This window comes from Salmo salar, chromosome 15 (genome assembly GCF_965601325.2).
Source record: "Salmo salar chromosome 15, fSalSal1, whole genome shotgun sequence".
Taxonomy (NCBI): Eukaryota; Metazoa; Chordata; class Actinopteri; order Salmoniformes; family Salmonidae; genus Salmo; species Salmo salar.
Window position 1 is genome coordinate 82,719,057 of NC_138305.1, and position 10,559 is coordinate 82,729,615.

The 10,559-nt window shown below is 39.0% G+C and overlaps 1 protein-coding gene across 1 annotated transcript in view; it reads right to left on the reverse strand.

Annotated features, from left to right (window-relative positions):
• cntn3a.1 (contactin 3a, tandem duplicate 1) overlaps nucleotides 1–8,020 on the reverse strand; it is a 107,703-nt gene extending 99,683 nt beyond the window's left edge. The window contains exon 1 of the mRNA XM_014145840.3: nucleotides 7,534–8,020. The gene's annotated coding sequence lies outside the window, so the exon portion shown is untranslated. The remainder of the gene's footprint in view (nucleotides 1–7,533) is intronic.
• Between the last annotated feature and the right edge of the window lie 2,539 nt (nucleotides 8,021–10,559).

A 10,559-nucleotide genomic window follows, 5' to 3' on the forward strand; every position in this document is an offset into this window, starting at 1 on the left:
AGAACAAAAAAAGACCATGTTGTTTTTGGTTTTCATTACATTTTATCCATAGAAGGGTACTTTGGAGGAAGGATTATGGACATATATTTGACATTTGTAAATTAATAATTTGAGAATACTTTATTGAAGTTGGAACATTTGTGACATTTTGGCCTCCTTTAATGTTTCATCTGTAGGTGCTACATAGCAAAAATGTGTGTCATACGAAGCTTTACCACTTGCTCTGTAATATGAGTGGTATTGATTTAAATTACAATTTTCTTACATTAATTTATGAATATAGAAAAATATGAACATGAATATAGAAAATATAAGCATTTTAATTTTGCTAATATTTATGTATATCGTTGAGCATACTATACTCTCCGTGCATATCAAAGTTCCAGAGTGGGATATCTTCTGTTTTTAAACTTAAATCCCATTTTATACAGAGAAATATGCATAGTTGGCAATGTAACCAATCACAGCCCTCCGTTTACTTGTATCATTGCACATCCTGCAAATCACCAGCAGAGGGCAACCATTTTGAATCCATTTTCACATTCACTCTGTTGGTAATGCTTTTGCAAATTGGATCATAACTCTAAAAGTAGCAGAGATCCCACTCTGGAAGTTTGATATGCCTGTAAAGTATATTATATTTAACAATATATTGAACAAATTGCCAAATCAAAAATCGCATATTTTTTTATATTCCTAAATTAATGTAAGACAAGTTTTATAGAAATCAAAATACAACAAATATTACAGAGCAAGCGGTAAAGCTTCATATTACACAAATATTTGCTTTGTAGTACCTAACGATGAAACATTATGGAGTCTTTAAGGAGGCCTGGGTAAGGCCAAAGTGTCACCAATATTCCAACTTCAATTAATTATTTCTCAATTATGCTTCAAGATACAAATGTCAAATATATGTCATCAAACCTTCCTCCAAAGGACCCTTCTATGGATGAAATTACTTGAAAATTCAAAAAATCATGGTATTTTTTTGTTCTAGTGTGATGTGGAATCACCCTATAACTAAATCAAATTCAAAATGGTCACTGCTCATGTCTATTCTGACCCTTTGAGAAAGTTCCTTTAATAGCTATGGTTGTTAGGATACCGTATCTGTATAACATGCAATGTATGCAAAACATTTTAATCGCAGGTTGCAGTGTTTAGTTCCATTGCCATGATAAGACTCAGTTGCAATAAGCTTATCTGCACAGTTTGTGCAAGTGAAGGATAAATAACCTGCAAAAAACCTTCAAAGGGAACTCATACAGCACATCTCATATGTTCTCTTCAACTGTTACAGGTTCAGTCCTGTGTCATCCCGACATGGAGTATAATCGATCACAAGACACGGTGGCTAATGAAACCGAACATGTAGCCATCTCTGTTTTCTCTAATGATGGTAAATGTCTATCCATTAATTCCCATACTGTACAGCCCTGGCTGTGTCTCTAGGAAATTGTGACGCATTTTGTGATTAAAACCCTGTGGATATAAAATAGCAAATGTTGACAGTTTGGAAGCAGAACAGTAGTGGTGTGTGGGTAAAATCACAAGGGAAGCCAGACCAGAAAAAAGGCATATTACAACCTATGTGTTGTGATAATGGCGTTGTTTTCTCTATAACCTGTTAGTTCATATCCCTTGACACTGTGATATATAGGCCAGAATAAATTCAACCGCACATTTGTTTCATTACAAAACCGGAGAGCACAAAACATATTGCATGTAACAAACAGTTACATGAACTACAGCATGGTCAAGCGAAGTACTGTTTCCAACAGTTTTGGACTACTAAACAACTATTGATTTTGAACCACGGAGAGTTACCGCAAGTCGCAAAGAAAACAGGAACTGCCTCCACTATTCCAGAACCATTTCAACTTCAACATAATTGAATCACCTATGCTTAGTCTAATACAGTGATAACAAAAAGATACCAAAAACGATTTAGTCCAATCAAAGTAAGCTAAATATGATGTCACTGTCCATGGTGCTGATTTCTGTGTGTGTGTGTGTGTGTGTGTGTGTGTGTGTGTGTGTGTGTGCGCGTGCATGTGCGTGCGTGTGTGCAAGTAGTAAAAACATGTTGACTCACCCTACTTGTAGAGAAACAACAATGCCATCCTCCTATTTGATGTTGCCTAAATGGTCTAATACTCTGTCATACAGTACAAGCTTTTAGTTTTTGTTGACCTAGGCTCCCAGGCTAAAATACTTGCTTGCTAGACTAACTTCCTTTCATGGGCAACGATGCGCCAGGCCAGCTCGTTAACATTAGCATATTACATCTAGCTACATGTAACTTCCATCCTCTCAGACCAGGAGCATAATGTATGAATTTATGGTTGGATCAGAATCGCTGTTATAATCATTGGCCATTATGGAGAATCAAGTAAAACCACAAGTCCAAATCCCTATCCCCATCCATGGCTAATTTACGAAAGGGATGATTTTAGCTAGCTAGCTAGCCACAACAACAAAACGAGATGCAACAATTCAAGTTTTTTTCTGTCAATAATGACGTTTGGCTTGTGATGTGATTGGTCTGAAGCCAAATTCAAACTGGCTTCCCTTGACACTTTCTTTTGGCATGCCTGTCACGTCCTGACCATAGTAAGATGTGATTTTCTATGGTAGAGTAGGTCAGGGCGTGACAGGGGGTGTTTTTCTATGTTTTCTATTTCTATGTTTAAGTTCTGGTTTTTCTATTTCTATGTTGTTGTTTTTTGGGTTGATCTCCAATTGGAGGCAGCTGGTCCTCATTGCCTCTAATTGGAGATCATATTTAAGTAGGGGTTTTTCTTCCTGGGTTTTGTGGGTGATTGTTTGTTCTCCTCTGTGTCACGGTTTGTTGTTTTTTGTCTATTCAGTTATTTTTATGTATTGCATGAGTTTCACGGATTTAAATAAAATGTGGAACTATCAACACGCTGCGCCTTGGTCCCCTCTCTACGACAGCGCCAGGACCATTCACAGCTGAGCTCACTCAGTTTAGCTCAATGCTGATTGCTCGCTGGATTCCCTTGCATTCAATGCTACGGGGGCAACAATGTCATACTCTTTCTGACCAGACAGCATCAGATAGATACGCTACACATACTGAGACAGAGGGGCGTTATTTCGTTCGCTTGGATGTTTTCTCCAGTGAGATACATTCAGCCTCTTGCGAATTGAAGGACATTTATGAAACACAGAGAGACGAAAGATAAAATATTTTGTATGTTTTTTTTATTTTTTCATGGTACGTTTTTTGGGGAAGCCTGGCTTCCATTGGCATCTATGAATACACATCAATGAAGCAGAGTAGGAAAAGCTGTAAATTGGCTTGTTTTTTGACCTGATGATCTTATAGTTCCATTTTATTATGGGTATGGTTCAATCCAAATTGACAGATTTAGATTGAGATTTAAGGGATTATTTACATCAAAAAGTTAGGGTCAGATGTATCTCAAAAGTGTCTTTAAGTCAAGTCCAATTCCTATTCTACAACATCTGTTGTACTGTAGATCTCACTAAATTAAGAAGTCTGAAGGCCTCAAACCCAAATGAATGAAAAAGATTGGCACCATTTAATCAGTTGGAATTAGATGGTGGCAATCCTTCCCATTCATTTGGTATTGGAGCCTGTAAATTCATCCTATTGCATCGTGGGATCTACAGTTGGATGTACACAGCAGATGTTATGGGTGATTAACTTTCAACCACTTTTCAGGAATGAAGAAAATCAGACTTTGGTGTGCAACTACCCCTTTAAATAGCAAAAGATCAAAGACAGAGAAAATTGTCATGTTCCCATGCTCAGATATTGCATGCATCAACCAATGGTTGGGTTACACGTCATTGACTCTGCCGTCGGGCACCAGATTGCTATAAAATATGATGTGGATAGCTAATACGTAAAATACCAATCCAGGCTTTGCAAGAACTGGCAGCAATGTCTGAGCAGGGAAACACGACCAATGACTGCTGATGGTAGCCATACACTCAGGCTACAGCGATGGCAGTTGATTTGACCCCTCACCACCCACATTCTCCAATACTATACATTTTTCAAGACAAATTTATTAATAGAACAGTACTCCTGCTCCTTGCTGTTGAGGAGTCCAGATGACAATATTCACACTAAAATGCATGAGCACTCCCCCCAAGCTCTGAATCATGAATGAGACATACTCCCACACTCCTCAGTACAGACAAGACCAGGAAAAATGGAATACGATGCTGCATCTTTAATCACTCAGACCTTGACTTCACTTGATCCACAGACACCATCTCTATTTCATTCTTAGTCTGCAAGGCTCATTTGACTGCTCCAAGTGCCTTCCCGTCATTTAAAATACATTTTCTGATGGGGCTCAAGTTAAGACTCGTGGTAGAGAGAGACAGAATACTTCCACCAATCCTCTGTACTTTGATTCAACTCTAATGGGAATTAAAGACTAACGGGACTACGGCAAGACAGAGTTGAGCGTTGGCTGAAGTTACATTATGGCATCATACCAATTACGGTATATATGAATGGACAAAGTCATCGATCACATGACACCATTCATTCCTATGTGAAGACGCAATAGTGCATTGAAGCCAAATTAACTCAGTTAATTAAGATGGCGTCTCATGGAGACAAACATGAGCAGTTTGAGCTATTCCAAGAAGTATTGGAGGCTAGCTCGGTGCTGCCGCCTCTCACTGAGTAACTCAAGTTGAAGGCCTGACCGTGGTACTGCAGGCTGCTATTAGCAACTAAATTATCCTTATAACTTCTTCTGTGTGAGATTTAAAAATAATGGGTTCAAGGACATACATCTGGTGTATTAGAAGCAATTATTGGTACCATGATTGTCTTCTAAAAATGTTTTTATTTACCCAAAGATTGACCACAAAGATTGACATTTTTCCATTCACTATAACGGTGGATCCTCTTTCTGCTAACAATGCCTGCAGTACCGCGGTCGACCTTGAACTTCTGTGGCTTCAATGGAAGAGGGCAGTCGTTCTCCCCTGCGTCATACAATTAAGACTCTATTTCAACGTGTCCTATCGGTTCTTTCTTCCCCACAACTGGTATGACTTGGGGGTTGAAAATGTGCCAAGATATTCCCATTGCCAAAAGTACACCTTAAAAGTGGCACTAGACAAAGAGACTAATGGTGTTTTGATCGAAGCACAACCCGCAGGCATGACATAACATATACCAGCTTCTCTGTTCTTCCAGACCCCACCAGGGGCGCTCAGAGTGCACTCATACCGCCTCCCATGTGACATAAGCAAATCATCTAAATATGTCAAAGGGTTCCCCATGCACCATGTCAATCTTGAAGCTACAATATAAACCATATGGAATTCCCATTTTCCCACAAGCCTAGTTATAATGGCTAAGCTCAAGCAGAGTAAAAAAATAAATATTTTCCCCTGGCTGGCACCATGTCTTTGTTTTTAATCAGAAGTGAAACTGCATAAAGGTATACCTCTACATACTGGCAATTCAATAGCATAACTAGCCAACATGTTGTCCAATCATAACACAAGTGATCATTAAATCAGTTTTTTGGTGAATGATTCATGTATCACACTGTTCATACCACTTTAATACAATAAACAGAATCAAACAATTCTCATTCTCAACATGGCCATTGCTATCAGCCTTCACTATACAATTTAGTAATCGCTCGATTAAGAAAAAGGATGAGCCGGTAAAAAAAGGGTGGCACTGAACTCATGTCGTAGTCCCTCCGAAATTTGCTATATTGGTGTCAGCGATGGGATGGTGCCGGAGTGATATCATTAGAGGTGTGTATGTTGTATAAGAACATGGCAGACATCCATAAAAAGGGAGAGTGTAGTGACTTTGCAATTGATCACCATAATATGACCACTGCTCAATGTTTAAACCTTATTAGTACATGGGTAACCAAGTAAACCAACTGAACTTGCTACACTATCAAATGCATGAAGCCCTACTGATTTAGCACAGTCTATGACTATGTCTACATGCACAATTGTAAAACCTACTGTGTTGCATTGAGATCAGATACTTTCAGAAGTGTTGACGATTCCCTTTTTGCACAATTAAAGCAGTCTGCAATTCGAAACACAACATAATGGGGTCTCCCGCCACTTGTTTTGGTATACAGGGATGCGGTTAGTAAAATGTAACTCTTCTCAAATTGAAAGACAGTGCTTTAGATGCAATGACTGACTATGTAATGGACTGTCTGAGTTCATTCCAACCAATAACAGAATATTTAAGTGTATTGTAAACACAATCAATGAAACATTTGACTTCTTGATTTCTAAGCCTGACTAGTTTAAGTGTATCAAATGCAAATTAACTTGGACAATCTGACCACACAATCAAGGTCGGTGCAGGTTTGCTCTCAAGAACCCAAGGTGGCATTCTGCATTTTCCCAGCCATTAGTACCACTCACAGCAGGCTCCATGTGAACTACAATCCCGATGCCTTGTTTGAACGTTTAGAAACGTTAATAATCCTAGTTTGCGATACGGGTTTGGACAATTAAGAGGTCTCTACTTTCACATCAACATAATTTCACAAATACAAAATATACACTTAACGTTAACCGGTTTTAACACATTTGCAGACGAACGTATTTTTCAGTTACAATACTTGTATGGCATCCTTTCTCCCCGTTACACAGAGTTGTTCTGAGCACGCTAATTAACCAAGGTGGTCACCTCTGTCTTCAGTCTGTCTTCTGTAAACAAGCGCTGTAACATGGAAATATGGCCGTGTGGGAACCCTAACCTTATAAAGGTGTGTAGTAATTTAACCTTTTTTTTGTATTATTATTATGTCCCGTTGATATGAAATATAAGGTCCTTATGTTTCCAAAACTGTTGCACAAACACGTCCAGACCGGCTTTTAACAACCCCCGCCAAAAGATACCTTTGTGAATAGACACTAGTCTAGAGTTAGCTAGAGGGCTCTGTAGCCTACAATCATTGAAAGGGTGACAGATGTGATTGGAATAATTCCAATCCCCTGTTGCTCACTGTCTGTCGTGGCAAATTAGTTCTACTGGTGGTTTACATGAGGTAGAATTGATAGAGTGTAAATTTATAAATTGATAATTGCAATCTTGCTGGTACTTTCGTCTTTGAGATCATATGGGCATAGGCTATAAGAACATGTATTATAAAATATTAGGCTTATTGAAATATTCAATTTTTTAGGTAAAATGGAATTTACAGTAGGCTAAGCAGTACGTTTGTTATTCAAATAAATAATTTAAGAGACAAATATTAACCAAATTAAATGCAGACAATTAGTCAGTCTGTGAAGTGCAAAAAAAACAGATGATAGTGGACACCTGCATATGCAGAGTAATAACACAGAATTCAACTACCAAGAAGCATACAATGACAACGTACTGTATGCCTACTTTGATCCCATGATTGATATTGGTCATATCAACTAAAACTGTATTAATTGTGTTTGTACAATTCTGCTTTAAAAACATTTAACAAAAATCATAACTACAGCAACAACACAAATGTTATGAGTTACCTGTCTATAATTCCTGCAATTTTTAACGATGCTTATCCTTTGCCCGATATCCATGTTAAACCACGCATTCCTCTTCTCTCCAACGTCAATGATAGACACGTAGTTGTTGAGTTACTCACTTCGCTCTGAAAGTAGTCAACTGAGAACACATTTCAGTCGGATAGATGTTTTCTTGTTCCAAATAAATACAATAGGTTTACTCAAAACGATACAATCCACTTCAAATCTTAACCAAGGCGCGCGCTCAACCGCGGTTGACTGGCACTTGATCTAGTCTACCACATCCACGGCTGTCAAATTCATTTGAGGAACAGCAGACGCTTCGCTTTGTGCCACAGCGGGACACCAAACCGACCAGCTAAACAGTACGGGATTTTCTGGATTTCATACGAAATTGATTAATTATTTAACAACCAACGAGAGGGGACGTGGAGTGCTTAGCCTACTGGTCGCCACAGAGAAGCAGCCAAACGCCACTATTTTGGCCATGGAAGCCTATGGAGGCGTTTATGTGCTCACCCACTGCGGGTTTTTACACGAAATGTTCATTGTGAACCACTCGATTGTGAACCACTCGTCGGGAATGACAAAGTTGATGCTGCTGGCACTGGCAGAGTGTGAGCTGTACAGAGAATTTTGCTTAACCACTACAGATACACTCCATATCTGTAGACATATTTTATCTGTTGGTGAACGATTAGACAATTTTAGAGGTAATCTGGGATTGGTACCTGCATTTTTTTACTTTTAAATTATATATATGTTTTCTTTATGAATAGGGTAAAATGGGGTAATTCACATTTAAAAGCTAAAGTCTAGATATCGTATTCTAATTAAATAAATATAATATTGAAACAAAATGGCATCGCACAAAACACCAGTCTCAACGTCAACAGTGAAGAGACGACTCCGGGATGCTGGCCTTCTAGGCAGAGTTCCTCTGTCCAGTGTCTGTGTTCTTTTGCCCATCTTAATGTTTTATTTTTATTGGCCAGTCTAAGATATGGCTTTTTCTTTGCAGCTCGGCCTAGAAGGCCAGCATCCCGGAGTCGCCTCTTCACTGTTGATGTTGAGATTGTTGTTTTGCGGGTACTATTTAATGAAGCTGCCAGTTGAGGACTTGTAAGGCGTCTGTTTCTCAAACTAGACACTCTACTGTACTTGTCCTCTTGCTCAGTTGTGCACCGGGGCCTCCCACTCCTCTTTCCATTCTGGTTAGAGCCAGTTTGCGCAGTTCTGTCAAGGGAGTAGTACACAGCGTTGTACAAGATCTTCAGTTTCTTGGAAATTTCCCACATGGAATAGCCTTAATTTCTCAGAACTAGAATAGATTGATGAGTTTCAGAAGAAAGTCCTTTGTTTCTGGCCATTTTGAGCCTGTAATCAAACCCACAAATGCTGATCCTCCAGATATTCAACTAGTCTAAAGAAGGCCAGTTTTATTGCTTCTTTAATCAGAACAACAGTTTTCAGCTGTGCTAACATAATTGCAAAAGCATCTTCTAATGATCAATTAGCCTTTTAAAATGATAAACTTGAATTAGCTAACACAACGTGCCATTGGAACACGGGAGTGATGGTTGCTGATAATGAGCCTATGTAGATATTCCATAAAAAATCTGCCGTTTCCAGCTACAATAGGCATTCACAACATTAACAATGTCTATGCTGTATTTCTGATCAATTTGATTTTATTTTAATGGACAAAAAAATTATATTTTCTTTCAAAAACAAGGACATTTCTAAGTGACCCCAAACTTTTGAACGGTAGTGTATATACAGTTGAAGTCGGAAGTTTACATACACCTTAGCCAAATTCATTTAAACTCAGTTTTTCACAATTCCTGACATTTAATCCTAGTGAAAAATCCCTGTCTTAGGTCAGTTAGGATCACCACTTTATTTTAAGAATGTGAAATGTCAGAATTATAGTAGAGAGAATGATTAATTTCAGCTTTTATTTCTTTCATCACATTCCCAGTGGGTCAGAAGTTTACATACACTCAATTAGTATTTGGTAGCATTGCCTTTAAATTGTTTAACTTGGGTCAAAAGTTTCAGGTAGCCTTCCACAAGCTTCCCACAGTAAGTTGGGTGAATTTTGGCCCATTCCTCCTGACAGAGCTGGTGTAACTGAATCAGGTTTGTAGGCCTCCTTGCTCGCACACGCTTTTTCAGTTCTGCCCACACATTGTCTATAGGATTGAGGTCAGGGCTTTGTGATTGCCACTCCAATACCTTTGATGGCCACTCCAATACTTTCTTGTCCTTAGGCCATTTCGCTACAACTTTGGAAGTATGCTTGGGGTCATTGTCCATTTGGAAGACCATTTGCGACCAAGCTTTAACTTCCTGAATGATGACTTGAGATGTTGCTTCAATATATCCACATAATTGTCCTTCCTCATGATGCCATCTGTTTTGTGAAGTGCACCAGTCCCTCCTGCAGCAAAGCCCCCCCCACAACATGATGCTGCCCCCCCCCCCATGCTTCACGGTTGGGATGGTGTTCTTCGGGTTGCAAGCCTCCCCCTTTTTCCTCCAAACATAACGATGGTCATTATGGCCAAACAGTTCTATTTTTATTTCATCAAAGCAGAGGACATTTCTCCAAAAACGAAGATCTTTGTCCCCGTTTGCAGTTGCAAACCGTAGTCTGGCTTTTGTATGGCGGTTTTGGAGCAGTGGCTTCTTCATTGCTGAGCGGCCTTTCATGTTATGTCGATATAGGACTTGTTTTACTGTGGATATAGATACTTTTGTACCTGTTTCTTCCAGCATCTTCACAAGGTCCTTTGCTGTTGTTCTGGGATTGATTTGCACTTTTCGCACCAAAGTACGTTAATCTGTAGGAAACAGAACGCGTCTCCTTCCTGAGCGATATGACGGCTGCGTGTTTCCATGGTGTTTATACTTGCGCACTATTGTTTGTACAGATGAACGTGGAATTGCGATACATTGAATTATAAGTGAAATAATCTGTCTGTAAACAATTGTTGGGAAAATGACTTGTGTCATGCACGAAG